The following is a 16,393-nucleotide window of genomic DNA, read 5'->3' on the forward strand; positions in this document are numbered from 1 at the left end:
AGTTTGAAGCTTTATCTTTCTGTCTAAACCATATTCCAGAACAGCCCCACCTCAAACGTCTCAGTGCCCCCCAACCCCCACGCCACCGGCTTTCTCCTGCCCTGATAACTAACTCATGTCCCTGTGATTCTTTAGAGGTGTCTTATGTCACTATGTCTCCTTGTTTCAAGATCCCAGGTCCCCATTCATGAGCCCGAGGCTGTGAGACATGCTCCATGTGCCAAGGGGAGTTCTCACCAAATCTTCTGAGGCTGTCCTAGACGTACACTGTTCGGTCTGAGTCAGCATTACCAGGTAATCACCATCTGAAGAGAAAGTAATGTTTAAATATGTATCTAGAGAAATAAATGCTAACATAGCATCACAGCAACTTACAAGATCAATAGAAGGGGCCGTTTATATGGGTGGTTGCTGGGGAGAAGTCAATAAGTGTTTTCTGTAAAAAGGACGTTTGCAGGCTGGCAGACTTTCCTCTCTTAGACCCCTGTGACTTGGGTGAGCCTAAATGAGGGAACCTGGATCCTGGAAGATGTCAAGTGGAGACTTTCTGGGCAGGCTGGCAGTGTGGGTCTGAGGTGAAAGAAACCATGAGGGAATCCTTCAAGTTGCCATAGGAGGTTGTGGGGACTTTTGGATTGCTAATTTACTTGGAGACTTATGGTAGAGACCAAGGAGAATTAACTACTTTCTTCCCAATTATAAGACTGAATTTGATGCATAAACAAATGTTCAGTTCCCTATCATGGTGAAACTTGGGGTACTTAGGTCTCTCTGGGCAGTACCCTTCCAGGGGTGACTGGCCCAGAGAATGACAATGACAGATTCCAAAAGATGTGCTCTCCACAGAGCCAGGCAGCAGGAGGGAATCCATTTAGACTCCTATGCAAAAACTTGTTCTGATTTCATGTGGCTTTATGAATGTCAGGAGACTTTGAAATCATCCATTTATTAGGCTAAGATAATGATATATAGAACGCCAAACCTGTTTGTTAGCTCTTAGGACCAAACCACCCTCCTCTTGTCTTCCGTGATAATTACCATATTTTATTGTGAGGAATGAATTTGTGGAGGCAGATGAGACTTAATGCAGTCTTCCAGGGGGTGTGTGTTCTGTGCATGGCTCATTCTCAGCCATGATGATTGGTTCCTGTATATATGCATTAGTCTAATATATTATATTATATAATATATCTTAATCTCCAATTTCTTATGCAATATACATAGAAGTTTAAAACCGCTGTGTCCTCTAATGTGAATGACACTTGCTAGTCCATCACGACAACTGTTACAATCAAAAAGTCAAAGGGCTTCTCAAAATTTAGTCTCAATTGTCATTATGAAAGCCCAGTATGTGGAATATGTACTGTGCAGATTTTGGTGAACGTGACTGTCTTAAAATGGCATAGTATTCAGTTCTAAATTTAAAAAAAGGAAATGCTATGAAGGTAGAAAGGACTTAATCCTAGTGATGTTGGATCCATGGCTACAATGAATCTGTAGTGACCCTCATCCAAGTAGCTGCCATCCACACTTGCACTCTCTGGGTTATAAAGAGTGTGTGTGTCTGGGGATAGGATGCCCAGGTCAAGCTCAGGGCAAACAAGGGCTTCGGGATGCAACTAAGACCTGGGGCCAGCCTTCCATCTCCGGCGGCTCCCTCTGTTGGGAAGATTTTAGGAGCATATTAACATTCGTGTTCGGATTCGTGTCATGAAACCTCTGTAAGGCTTCGAAGATGCCCCGAGACACAATGGAGTCTTTGAAATCTTCATCAAGGCTTCTACCTCCTGGCTCCCTGCTCATGACTCGATTTCACCTTCAAAACATTGAAGTCCTGGGTACACCTGAGAGCCAAGCGCATGGCCAGCTTAGACTGTCCGCAGGAGTAGCACTGGCTTCTGAAATCTACATAAAAACGTAAATGTGAAGTGAAATGTAAAATATATAAAAATACAAGTATTAAAATGGAAACGTAAAAATGAAAAGTAGCCTTTTCAGAAACAGAGGCAGTCACGAACTGACCAAACTCAGAGCTGAGGCTAAGGAAGAGAACCCTGCCTTCATGTTGGGCCTGGGGGCCTGCAGAAGCCAGTCTTGTTATGTCTCCTTATTTAGCTTTGAATTTTAAAAATAAGTCATCTATTTAAGTACTTCTAGTACTTTATTTTCCCCTCTTACTCTAACACAATAACTTTAATTTTTTTTCCAGTCAAAATTATACAAAGACACCAACACAGACCCATCCAATTTCTGCTAATAATCCTCAGTGTGGGTAACAAGTGAAAGGCCGTAAAGGTTTATAATGTGTCCAGTACTAGAAAAGTAGCCTTATATTTAGGGGAAACCCCAACGGTTTGCTTTTAGATTCTTAAGAGAGAGTCTTTCTAACAGCAGAGAGATAGGAGACGTCTAAATCCTGATGGATGGATGGATGGGGACGAGACAGACACAAGTTTGAGACTGGGAATATTGCAGAGATGTAGTAGAGAGTCTGTGAGACTCCAGATGCTTATCCAAAGGGCCAGGACACGAAAAGCTGGGGATATTTTCAAAGGGAAGTGGGAACCAGGAGCTCAAAGGCTCAATTCTGTCCATATATGTCCTGTTGGGGTGAGACAGCCAGTGGCTTTGGGGGATTTCCTGAACTTGAATACCGTGCTATTCAAGGATGCCCCATACCCATAGAAGGAAGGCACCTCACTGGTAAAAGATCATTTTCTTGCTAGAGAACCTCTAGTTGTGAACTCAAACCAGACATCATAAGATCAAGGATAAAGCCTTGTAAGAACAGAGCAAAGGCTCCTGGAGAAGTGAATGAGGGTTCTGGGCAATGGGGGTGGGGGTGGGTGTTTTGTTGACACACTCAAATAAAAGATGATGGGTAAGTTATAAACAAAAGATGGTGTGAATGATACCGACTAGGACTCTCTAAAAGACTGTTACCCACAGGTCAGGGGTCAAAACTCGACTCTCTCAGCACTGGCCCTGGGTACACACAAGCGTTAAAGTGTCTCTCTAGATATTATCAGTGAGATAATTTTTGAATATGTCATATCCAGAAAGGTAGTTGCTTGGCCAATTTTCTTTCTCTGTCAATCCTGTGTTGTGAGGTGAAGGATGCTGGGAATGGGGACACCATTCCCCCAGACAGCTGTAAATCACGAGGTGTACTCTGCAAGCTCGCTGTTTTTGGCTTCGGTCGTTGGCAGGGCTGCCTTATTGGAGAAGTCTGGCTGTGGTGCATCATAACTTCCTCATTGCCTGGCTGTTCACCTCTTGTTTAGCAGTGTTCTCTCTGGCTCAGTGATCAGTAGAACAGGATGGGCTCGGGGGATTGCTGACGCTCTGTTCAGTAGTTCATATCTGTGCTCTGGACTCTACCAGGGGATCAGGAATCCCAGGGCAGACAACGCTGCTGCTACCTTGAGAAATCACTGGCCACCAGTATCTCTGGACATCCCTACGAAAGCCTTCCAGAATCCGCAACTTGTTGGGAACCCGAAACTGCCAATAAAAATCAATATTGTGCTCAGAGTAGACGGTAACTCTGAAGAAACTGATTGCTCCATTGATTCGGAGCTAAACACCGACACTAAGTTCTGTCGCCTTAGAGCAGAGCATATAGGAAGGTTCTGGGTGTTGGTGGGGGTATGGGCAGAATGAGCTAGAGCAGCGCCAAATATCAGCAAAGCTGTACGTTCATGGGAAGCAGGCTAGGGCCACCTTGGACTTTGCTCCTGTTGTCTGCCTTTAGGAACACACACGCATGAATGTTTTATGTAACCAGTGGTTCACTCCAGTGAGGGCACAAATGTCCTACATATACTAGAATGCTTCTGAGCCAGATATATTCATGGTTTCTTGAAAAAGGGTCATTGCAATAACGACACATAACTGATTGAACTGAAATTATGAGCGCATGTGACAGACACCCAAGAAAGTGATTTTAGAGCGTCATCTCAGCCAAATGACATACAAATCAGTCAGTTGAAAATTGTATCACCCCCAACTCCCACCCCATGAAAAAAGAAGCCAGGCTCTTTCCCAAAGACACAGAACAAATTACAGAACTGGGTTTTGTCCTGGTGGAGTGCTTTAAGGCATGCAGCGAAACCAAAGACCGTGGCTAACAGGTCAGGTGAGACAATTCTCGTCGTTGTTTTTTTGTATTTTTCTGGCTATACCGGGGATTGAACCCAAGTCCTGTGCATGCAAGCTGAACGCTCTACCATCACCAGCCCTGGATTAGCTAAATTGAAACCAAAGTATCTGCAGCCTTAGGATAAAAACTATCACATGAGATACTTTTCCTATTGCCTCAGCATGACTTAGGCAGGCTTGCTTTCAAAGGCCAAATGCCAGGCTGAGATCACAAAAAGAGAACTGATAAGACCGTGCTTTATCTACGATGGGCATCAGCTGTGGTTAGTGTGTAATACCCCCCACCCCCAGATCAGCCTCCTGCTCCTCCTGCCCATGGCTAGGATGCTCACCTCTAGCTGGACTTTTTACCATGTGCTGCTCATTAGAGCACTGGGGCGAATGAAAGACTCCTGAGATGAAAGTCCTAAACACACCCACTCCTTACTCTTTCCTGGGTGTCTCCTTTGACCTAAAAAGACAAATTACTGAGCCGGGGATTGGTCTTTTGCTGCTGTCTGCCCTTTCAAAGTGTTTATAAATTAATTTGCTGATGATGTTTCTTTAATGTACTGTCCCTGGGCCTCCTACCAAATGAAATCACTTGAACGCTAACAGGATTCCAGTTGCCTGGAGGCAAAGGCAGAACAATAAGGAAACAATCGTTTGTAATTGCATTTTAAGCATTTATTTAAAGACATATGTATGAATTGCCCTGCCCGAGCTCTTATGACAGGCGGGTCACTCTGATCTGGGGCTTTTGTTGCGTTACTTGTTGAGCTCTTATGTTGTGACATTCGTGGAGCCTGGCACAGACATTTCGTGTAACCCAGAGGTGACAGCATTAAAAATAATTTTTATGTTCAAACCGGCATTAGCTATTTTGCTTCAGAAAAAAAATTCCGGCTCAGCTCAATTCAGTCTTGTAGCTTGTATATTATTCCCAGACCCAAGCATGCTGACTCTAAGGGCGTATTAAGTCATTTTGGTCTTGTTTATTTCGTTGGATTTTAGGTGACTTGCAAGCTTTTTTTGGCTGCTGGAACTTAAGCACATTTACCTCTGTCAAGTCAACCTCGACAAGCGGACATCTTTGATTATTCAGATTAGCACTAATGAATTATCCAGAAGACGAACTAAATGTTAGCAGACAGTCCTCTTTTCCTTTAGCCCCAGATGTATAACAATAAGCAATACGCCGGAAACACTCTCTCAGAGCTGTTGTGGGATTTGTATAATGGCGTTCACCTTGACCATCTGAGCTATCTTCCTGGAGGTTTTCAACTAGTAACTATCCTCTCCGAGTGGCTGGGTGGTGGAAATGATCTTTAGGTCAGAGCTGGTAGGGAGGCGAGCATTTGGCTTTTGTGAGACCAGTCTGGGTTTATTGGCAGTCATTATTAGAACTGTGGTTTGATGTAAGGCTCACCGTATATTAGGTGTGATGCCACAGTACATGCTCAGCCCCACTAAACAAAGATTGGTGACAAGTTTAGGCAATTGGTTTAAGGTCACACGGCTAAGAAGTAAGAGAGCTTGAGAGTAAATCTATGCCTCCACCCACTTCCAGACCCCCAACTCCTAGCTACACAACTGGCTGTCAGCTAGAGTCTCTTCTGGGCCCTGGTTTCCTCATCTGCACTCAGAGGAGGCTGAAAAGCAGGACCAAGGTGTAGCTGCCAGCTTAGAAGATTTTGAGTTTTTTTAATCCAGCAAGTAGCAGATGTAGCAACTTACGTTGGCTACATACTTTAGCCTCGAGATGGCTAAAACCATCTTCCAAATGTGATGTGGAAAACATTGCAAAGAGCCAGGCGGTCAGCATGGAGGGACTTGCCAAACTGACAGCAGATGCAAAAGGTGCTCAGATATTCATCAGCAGCGTGTGTGTGTGTGTGTGTGTGTGTGTGCACACGTGCGTGTGTGTGTGTGTGTGTGTGCGCACACGTGTGTGTGCGGGCGCATGTGTGTGTGCGTGTGTGTGTGTTTCCCTCAAGAACAATAAACTAAGAGTCTTCCTTGCCCAGCAGTAGCAGGCTCAGGTCTAGACATCTGAATATTTATTTTCAGGGTCTCATGCATTTTATATTTTTGTGTAACTTCTGGAATATAGTGACCCAGAATCAATCTATCAGTCGGTCTGTCTGTCTGTCCATGCATGCATCCATGCATCCATTCATGTATCCATCCATGCATGCCGCCCATCCATCTATATCTATGTCTATGTCTATGTCTATGTCTATGTCTATGTCTATGTCTATGTCTATGTCTTTGTCTATGTCTATGTCTATGTCTATGTCTATGTCTATATCTATATATCTTGATCTGTTAAGTTGAAATAGCTTCCCTGGTAGATCAGTTGGGTGTGGAGGACAGGACAGTAAATTGATACCTGGTTCTCCAGGCTGCAATTTGCAGTCCGTGGTGTCACTCGGGAATGGCTACACATGCTGCATACTTAAGATGGTAAAGCAAGCCAATGTCCAATAAAGGACTCATGTGTAGATGGAAACACTGCTGCTTGTGGCAAGGTTGTGCTTCTTATTTCCAAGTCTTTCCTCACTCTTCCCTTTACTGGAGTAATTCATTAGATCCTGCCAAGAAACATTTTGACCTGCGCAAGGGCCATGTTAGTAATAAGCACTGATGCTCTTAAGGTGAACCCGGGGACTCCTGTTGAAAGTGGACTTCATTCTTTACTGTGTAATTAAAATGTGAGCTGGCTTTGGTCATGGTGCTAAGAACAAGACAAACACCGAAGCAGATAGAGGGAGGCAATAGCTACAGTAACAATAGCAATCGTCCCAGGTGTTTGGCTGTCAGTTGATTGGCTGAGTTCAACTCTTCAGGGCCCACTGGTACAGTTGCCTGGTACTGTAACACTAGGGCAATCAAAATGTGGTCCCAGGCTAGCTGGCATAGATCTCAGTTTGATTTGGTGCAAAAGTTCCCCTCCAGACCCACTAGAAGAGGTGAGGGAAGGGCCCAGTAGTTAAGCTCTCCAGGAGACTCTGATGCTTAACACTCAAGACCCGCTGTTACGTCACTTAGATTAAAGAGGAACAGAAGACATGAATGTCCAGCAGGTTAAGTGCTGGCTGACAAGCATGAGAACGACCTGGGTTTGGAGCCCAAGCACGCATGTAAAAGCCAGGCTGTGGCAAAGACCTGCAATCTGAACGCTAATAAGGTGAGGGCAAGAGGGTCACTAGGGATCACTGACTAGCTAGTCTACCCGATTTGTGAGTCTACGTTCAGTGAGAGCCCCCATCTCAAATAAGAAAGGCAGAGATTAATCGTGAAAGAAAACCCATGTTGACCTCTGGCCTCCGCTTGTATGTGCACACATGTTTGTGCACCTGTGTGTAGACGTGCACAACAGGAACACATACATACTCATATACCACACGCATGCAGGCACATATATTCATACATATGTGCACACACACAATAGGAGTCATTCTCACGAGGGGTAAACAAGGTTTTGTTATCTAGCTGTCTGATAAATAGCTTTCAATGTAACCCTAGCAGTCTATATCTTACAAAAGGAAACAAAGGAAAAAACAAACAAACAGAAAGAAAGGAAAAGGAGAGAAAACTGTGTTTAGGGGTGGATTCATTTGTTTTATCTATTTGGTCGGTTTTATTTTTTCCCTAACCCTTTCAATTAAGTGCGAAATGGACATAAGCTGTGTTTTGTTCATCAAATTAAGGAACTGTGGCACAGAGCTTTGGCTACGTGTCCTTATCCCTACCTTATCCCTTCAGGTCAGACACACAAGTGCTTTGAACCTGGATTCCTTAATGAAGCATGCTCACACTAGCTTACAGCTCTCTTGGGTTTATAACTCATGGTGACAGCAGAGAGAATTTGGGGTGCCTGAGGTGAGGTGTGTAACTTTTCCTTATTGGTGGCTCAGGAAGAGCATCCAGCTGCAGGAGGGCTGTGGGAAGCTATGCAGGCATGGCTCCAAGATGAAGGAAACACTTCAGAAAGCAGGTTATTGAAGAGCATATTTTCCACATTTAAGCTTGCAAAAGCTCTCAAATGTCAGTGTAAATTCATTTAACCCACATGTCTTTATATGCTTTATTATTTTGTGAATCATACGGTTCTAACAGAACTATTTGGTTAGGGTGAAGTAGACTAAGTTCAGATATCAGTTTTCTTTCCACTCTGGACCCTGGAGGTTGAAATGACTACCAAACTGGATTCTGTTTTCTACATTCGCTGTTTTTGAATTGGAATCCGCTGTGCTGGAAGTTTGATCGCGCTTCCTTTCTGTGGCCACAGCGCCATCTAGAGTACATTCTGAGAACTCCTTTGGAAATCTGAGACCTCTAAACAGCTTTTCCTTAAAGGCAGAATCCTCATCTTCAGTTGCGTGTTCAAGGAGGAAACAAAGGTTTTCTACTTTCACTTATTACACTACAGTTTACACACACACACACACACACACACACACACACACACACACTCATCTCTCATTATTACCCTCAATTATGCTAGATGTCGGGACCATTATATTAATTAGTTAAAATTTGTTTATTTTTGAAATTGTATTTTAATTAAATTTCCCCTTTTCTTTCCTCCAAACTCTCCTAAACACCCCTCCCACTCTTCTTCAAATTCATGGATTTTAATGAATCATGAAGTTTAATCGGTTGATTTTGCATGGCATATATGTATTTGTATATTTCTATATATAGCTTTCTTAGTCCACATGTTGTTACTTGTATCCATTTTCATGGTTGAATGCATTTGGCACTGGACAATTGCTGTGCTCTTCCCTAGGAGGACCATATCTCCCACTCCCAGCTTTCTTAAGTTGCCTGTCGTTCTTTGTGCAGACCTGGTACCTCTCGGCCTTTTGTTCTGTCCACCCTTGCTCAGCTCACATTTGGGCGTCCACGTTGGTGAGACTTTGTGTGTAGCTTCTGATGTTGCTTGGAGACACAATCTCACAGCACACGCCCTAATCCTCTGGCTCTAGCTCTTTCCGCCCCCTCTTCTACGGTCCCTGAGCTCTAGGTGTGGGTGTGTCTTGTAGATGTCCTTTAGCTCCACAACTCTGCACTTTGATGGGCTGTGGTTTCCGGTTACAGAGAGAAGTTCCCTTGAGGAGGGGTGAAGACTACATTTATCTGTGGGCTTCCGGGACAAAATGTTTCATTGTTTTTAGGAATTATGCCATTATTTTTAAAGGTGTAATTGGGCACCAGCTACTCTATGTCAACTTGATTAGCCTAGAAGTATTACCTTTCTCCTGAGTGTCACAAAGGTTAACAAACAGAATGAGGGAAAATCACGCAGCCTCTTCTACTATGCTTTGTGTATCAAACTTGGGTATGTCTTGGCACAAAAAGGCACAAAATTAAACCGTCAACTGAGTTTGATTTCTGGGGCTGCATAAGGAAAGGAACGTAGAACTCTAAACCCGACCATCTATTTTGTGTCTGAAATGGCATTTCTCCGCTGATGGTCTTATGATCTTAAGACAGTTGCCAAGGACAGCGCTGCTTGTTTGGGGAGGGTGGCATTCTCTGGGGTGGCTGGATTTATGCTTGTGAATGGTCTCCACGTGATGAAATGTTCTTTGTCACAATACTGGCAGCCTGACCCTCCTCCAACTGTTTTTCTGTTTTAGCTTATCCAAGAGGAGTACTATCATATTCATTAACAACGTCGAAAGTAGCCTACTTTAAGAGAAAATATGCAGAAGAAGAAGATTTACATCAAGATTACCAGGGGTATTTTCCAAAAGTAAGGATTTACTTTTCTCCCTGAGTCTCCCTCTTGAGTGTGGTTGGTAACACAAAGCACTAGTTTTCCGTGTCCTGTGTGGAGAGTAACAGCTCTGTTTGTTTCCTAGCACCTGATATTACCCGAAGACAGGACTTGTATCCTCAAACTTTCTCTGGAGAAGCTCAGGTTTCTTGAAGACCCAGAAACCTACCTAAGAAGGTCTGTGTTAATTAATAATTTGCTGAGGAAGATACACCTAGAGACGGAGAAAGAGAGTTATGAATACTTCAAGGAAGCTCCCTGCTATAAGACTGCTTATTCTGATACAAGAAAACGGCTGAAGTTTATGGTACAGGAGTGCTGTTCCCAGTCTCTCTACTATGAAGAGCTGCATTCCTACCACATTGTGCCTTACACTTCGGAGAATGCCATCTATGGGATGGGCTACACTGGTGACCACTTGGAGCAAAATTCTCAGTTGCTCATTTATAAAATGAATTAAAGTAACTGTTAAGTTCATTGCTATTTTGTTTCTAAATGCCTGAACTGTTTATAGTGAAGATGTTAATAGAAAACACTAATTACCAGTGCACTTGATCTCAATGATGAGATGCATGCGAACCAAGGGGAGAGAGGAATGGGTATTACCCAGCAACCCTTAGTGCCATCACACAGATCGGAAGTATGTCCGTTTTATCATAAAGATGTGGATTGATGCATTAGAAAAAAGGGGTTTTCGGTTTTGGTGGTGGTGGTGGGTTTTTTGTTTGTTTTTGGTTTTTGTTTTTTTTTTTTTCCAGATAGAAAGGGATTGATCTTTGGTTAACCTGTTAGATTAAAATTCTTAGGCCACTTCCTCACTTAAATTCTGCCACTCTATTGAAAAGTAGTGCATATGAGAGAGAGAGAGAGAGAGAGAGAGAGAGAGAGAAGGAGAGAGAGAGAGAGAGAGAGAGAGAGAGAGAGAGAGAGAGAGAGAGAGAGAGAGAGAGGAGAACTAAGTTGATAATGCTGTGACCCTGAGGGTTAAAGGTGGAATGAATCTAATTTTCTTGACTGGATGAGATTCGTTCCTTCACTGTGCTGGGTGGTCATTACTGTCCTTTAACCACGAGTGGCGGTTCAACACGGGGCCAGCACACACTGCAGCTTCCTTGCTGACAGTAACAACTGGAGTCCCCCAGGCGGATCTACTGTTGTTGTTGTTGCTGCTGTTGATTATTCTTATTTGGTCTTAACAGACTTCTCTTTAAGGATGAAATGTAATAAATTAGCATTGCATACAGGATCATCTTTAAGTTCTACGGGTTGATTAAAATTTGTGATGGGCCTTTAAGAGTTTAAACTTTATTATGGACTTTTTTTTTTCCTTATAGGCTTTGAAGCTCAGGAAAAGGGTAGGCAGGAAGAACGTGTTTTTAGTAGGTTTAATAAGTTTTTAAAAACCCACGCCAGAACGTTGGTGAGAATAATAGAATTTAGACATGACACTATTGCTTCACCTCGCTAAGAGCTCACGAGAGGTGCCCCGATGAAACATTGCACTGATTTTTGTACAGTAGTCAATCACTTACCACTTAACAAAATCTCAGAGAATGCCTTTGGGGAGAGGATTCTAGATAAGTCCCTATGTTTTACAGTTTGAAGGGTGACGATTTAGCAAGTCGGATAGGTTTATGAAATTGTGGGAAGTGACTCATCGTGTTCTTGAGTTTGAGTGAGACGTCTGAATTCAGGGTCTGAAGTTTGTGTCCTATGAAGTATTTCACTCAAAGAACTGTTATTGATAAAGTAGATTGGGAAAACTAGGTGCCAAAGGTGTACTTAAGAAATACCAAAGACTCAAAGATTAGTGTTAGGGAGACTATGGTAGTGAAGCTGGCAAAGAGATGATTCTAAACCAAGGAGTGCATGGGTGGTGTGGAAATATTGCTAAGGGCTTCATGATGATTCGCTTACTGGTGTGCTCTCTGAGCTTTGTTCAAAACGACAACAGACAGGAATATGATGCTAAAAAAAAAAAAAAAAAAGATGATCAAGCTTTTGTAACTCAAATAGGGCAACTGTCAACACAGTGCCGTCACCAGCTGAGGCGCTGACCTTAACCAGGCTGGCCGCATCTTACGGTTTGGAGACCACACTTGGCCCCTGTGGTGAGTCACTAAAGTGATTTGTTTAGAGAATACAGGGGCTCTAACGGCTTTGCATGTGCAAGACTGTGAAGATGCCCAGTTGATCCAAGTGTCAGGCTTATCAATCAACATTAAGAAAAGTACTTTAGAACAAAGTACCATTTTTAATAGAGGCAAAGACACAACAGACAAGTCAGTATGATGGTGAGATGTCTTTGAAATCCATATATAAATATTTAAAATATTTTGGATGCAATTGGAGAGCAAGATTTGGCTTAGACTTTTAATATTTTTATTTTGTTGCATATAAAAGGCTGTATTTCTCAGAAAACTTCTTTCAAAACTATTGATTTATTTAAAATAGAGGCTAGTTCAAAACTCCAAGTTTGATAGAATTAGTATGCCATTATAAATCTAAGATAGGATCAATTATCTAATGCTTTTTAAGTTTTTACTGAAGTGCACACCTGGGGTGGCTTTTGTCAAGGTCTCTAAGAAGAGGCCACCAGTGCTAACAGGTGTGACATTTTAAAAATGCACATGCTTACATTGGCTAAGTATAGAAATGTGCATATTTTGGGATAGAAGGGAAAGGAGGAAGAAAAATCAAGTAAGTGTAAATTTGTAATAATTCCTGTCAGAAACATTAAACAAAGCCAGAACTTCAGGACAAAGAATCAGTTACAGATGTAAAAATCCATCTTATTTCAAGTCATCATACCTGAGTGCTTTGATCTATACATCCGTATATAAGCTGTCTTAGAAGCCAGTGGTATTTGTGATTCTACTTTTATTTAAATATGCCTTGATTTAAAAACAGATTATTTAAAAATACTTTTTAGTGCAAATAATTTTCCCCAATAAACAGCTCATAGATAAGGAGTTGACAAGTGTTCTCTTGATTTTTTTTCTAAGTTGTGTTAAATTCTGTAGACTTTCCCAAGTTAGCCCATGGATGGCTGTGATTTTTTACCAGGGCATGCTGGAATATAGGGGATTCTATCCAGGTTTGCTTTGTTCATGACTTCTGCATGTTTCATTGTGGATGGTGCCAGCACCAGCTACAGCTTTTTTGACTCTAGGCATCCATCCTTCCTTTGGGGACAGAAGCCATCCTTAAGATAGGGGAGCTGAGATGAGCAATCTGAGTGTCATTGTCATACTGCTCTCCCGAGGGTACTGTGAAATACCCTGGTAAAAAGGAACACACGCACAGTCACACACACACACACACACACACACAGTTACACACACACATAGACACATAGTTATACACACATAGACACATAGACACACACACAGACACACACACACAGACACACAGTTACACACACACAGTCACACACACACAGAGTTACACACACACATAGACACATAGACACACAGGCACACAGTTACACACATGGACACATAGACACACACACAGACACATAGACACACACACACATACACATATGAGAGAAACAGACTCATGGAGATGGAGAAACAGAGACACACGGATACACATGCAGAGATACGCACACACAGAGACAGACACACAGACATACACAGATATGCATACACAGACACACCTTTCCAACACACACAGACACACAGACACACAGACACACAGACACAGACACACACACACACACACACACACACACACACACACACACACGAGCCTGGCAAAGAAGAACATACAGACCCAAGGAGGAGATGAGAAACCTAGAGAGAAAATCAGAGGGCAAGGGGAGAGGTGACAGGCAGGACACCTCAGTGAAAGAGTGGATTGTTCCACGCGAGGGTCGTTTGCTTGTTGCACGTTTGCTTGCTGCTCTCATGTTCTCTTCCTGTGTCCATTGTACATAAAACACCTGCTGTCCCAGTGGATGGATTCTCTCTCTCATTCAGCAACGATGCCTAACATTAGATTCGACTCAGCACAGATGAGATTTGAATAGTATGAGATATGGGATTAAACCCAAACACTGCTGACTCTGGACTCTGGAAAGACTAGGGAAGGAAAAGCAGAAACTACAGCTGAAGGAGGTGCTAAATCCTGAGGTGGTGTATAAATGCTTATGTTCAAATGTGTGGGCCATCTTTAACACACATCACGAGATTAAGCAGGTCGGTGCCAGGGGACTCAGAAGTACAGTTCAGCACTCACCAAGGCATTCCTAGGGTTGAGCATTGTGCCAGCGCTGGGGGCATGACCTGAGTGGTACACAGCTACCTTGCTCGTTTTCCCTATAGGATGACTGAGGTAATTTGACACTAGCCTCTTCTTTTCCAAACTGGGATGGTTATCCAACATCTTTCTCCTAAAGCGTTTGCAGGTGGTAAGATGCACAGGTTAGAGGGAGTTTTACTCACACAGAGCAGGTCACGAAAGGGACGCACACACTGTGCTTGACAGTGTATTTTATGCTGGCATAGGATGCCTCTGTTGGGTGGGGTAATGGCTGGTCTGCACTCATCTCTGAGATGTTTCCTTGGGAAACAAATTCAAGTATACAACAGCCCCTCCATCTCTCTAGTTTCTTGTTCTTTTACAGGGTGAATCAGGTTAATATTGATGTCAAGAGATGCTGTAAAGGACCACGATAATGGGTAGACCACAGGCTAAAAGCTGGCTCTGGCATGAATAAGGTCAGAGAGGCACACTTTGTCCATCTGTCTTTTGATTTCAGTGGATTTGGGGATTTTTTTAAAAACACCTGCTGCTGAAACCACCATCTCTCTGTCACACGAAATGCCTCTCTGACTTGCAGCCTGTCCCTTATTCCCTGTCTTCTGTCTGTTCTCTCCTGCATGGATATTAATCTGCCCAGAGAGAGTCATGGGAGGATAATAGCTTAAAATCCCAGCTGAATTCCTCTGAGAAAGAGTTCCAGAGTTTATCAAATTAGAATCCATTCACAGTAATGTTACTGAGTGAACACAATTCTTGTTAAAAAGTGACCATACTTAGTCTCTCAGTACTTGTGAGGTAAGGTAGTTTTCTTGTTTCTAGTTCAGTGTCATAGTTATGTTTTGTTGAGAAAAATGTTGTGTTGGAAACAATCAAAGATTGTATATAATTAATTCAAATGCTTTATGTAATATATGTCAACTTACATATCTTAAACTTTATTATTGTATATTAGCAACATGACAAGTGCCATTTTTTTTTGAAAAAGTGAATCATGTCTAAAAATTGTTACATTTTGGGACAAAATTTCCACATGAAGATAATTCTGTCTCTTCTTCAAGGCTTACTTTATACAGTTGGCTGAGTTAAGAACATTCCGCTGCATTGGTACTTTTGAAATCCCTTTGGACATTCAGTTCCCCAGTGGTCTTGTTAAAAATTGCAGCTTCTTCTTTTCTTCTTCTTCTTCTTCTTCTTCTTCTTCTTCTTCTTCTTCTTCTTCTTCTTCTTCTTCTTCTTCTTCTTCTTCTTCTTCTTCTTCTTCTTCTCCTCCTCCTCCTCCTCCTCCTCCTCCTCCTCCTCCTCCTCTTCTTCTTCTTCTTCTTCTTCTTCTTCTTCTTCTTCTTCTTCTCTTCTTCTTTTCTTCTTCTTCTTCCTCTTCTCCTCCTCCCCCCTCCTCCTCCCCCCGATCCTCTTTTTTTTGTGGCAAATCTTCAATGGGACCCATGTTTTCATTTGTCAATATTCCTGAGTAAATGCCATTTTGAGTAGAAAGGTTATTAGTAATTTCAAGATGAAAATGCTAGTGTAAGCACACATGTGGATGCTCATGTGTGTTTTCCACAGCACGTTGTTGGCTATTTTCATTTTCCCCTTTTTTAGGAGGCATAAAACACAGAGGGAAGTGGGCCTCCCACGTCTGCCATCCCAGTGCCTGTGAGGTAGAGGCAAGAGGGTCAGGAGCTCAAGGTCTGCTTCAGCTCTATAGTAAATTTGAGATTAGCCTGGGCGATGTGCAACAACCCTGTGTGAAAGGGAAAAATAGAGGGAAGGAAAAAAAATGACAAAAGCCACAAAGCCATAAAGCCATTTGTCCCAAATAGTCACAAGTAAAACGCAGTGTAACATGCAAGGAGATTGATTCTGATGGTTGGAAGTTTGGATCCAAACCAAATGCATAAGGGGAGCATGGGTAGAGTTCTGTCCTGGTCTTACCAGTCAGGGGATGTCTTCCCCCAGGAGAGCTCCATGTGGCAACACTGGAGCAAGTGTAAAAGCTTCCAGAGTTAACAAGACTTTGACAATCTCTTGCTTGGTCAAATCTGTAACAGTCGTTCAAAATACTCTATGTTAAACCCATGATTCTGGGTGTTGGCAACTCCAAGCTGGAAAGTGACGCTGGGTTGTTTCTTTTACCCCTTGGCTCAAACTCCATTTGGTCTCTGTTCTTTACAAGATCCTGCCCCTGCCAAGGACCCT

The 16,393-nt window shown here is 42.7% G+C and overlaps 1 protein-coding gene across 6 annotated transcripts in view; it reads left to right on the forward strand.

Moving 5' to 3' along the window:
* Syt16 (synaptotagmin 16) overlaps positions 1-10,405 on the forward strand; it is a 278,725-nt gene extending 268,320 nt beyond the window's left edge. For all 6 annotated transcript variants that reach the window (XM_063262672.1, XM_039113257.2, XM_063262673.1 and 3 more), the window contains 3 exons: positions 171-294; positions 9,789-9,904; positions 10,014-10,405. The gene's annotated coding sequence lies outside the window, so the exon portion shown is untranslated. The remainder of the gene's footprint in view (positions 1-170; positions 295-9,788; positions 9,905-10,013) is intronic.
* The last annotated feature ends 5,988 nt before the right edge of the window (positions 10,406-16,393 follow it).

Source organism: Rattus norvegicus, chromosome 6, assembly GCF_036323735.1.
Source record: "Rattus norvegicus strain BN/NHsdMcwi chromosome 6, GRCr8, whole genome shotgun sequence".
Classification (NCBI taxonomy): domain Eukaryota; kingdom Metazoa; phylum Chordata; class Mammalia; order Rodentia; family Muridae; genus Rattus; species Rattus norvegicus.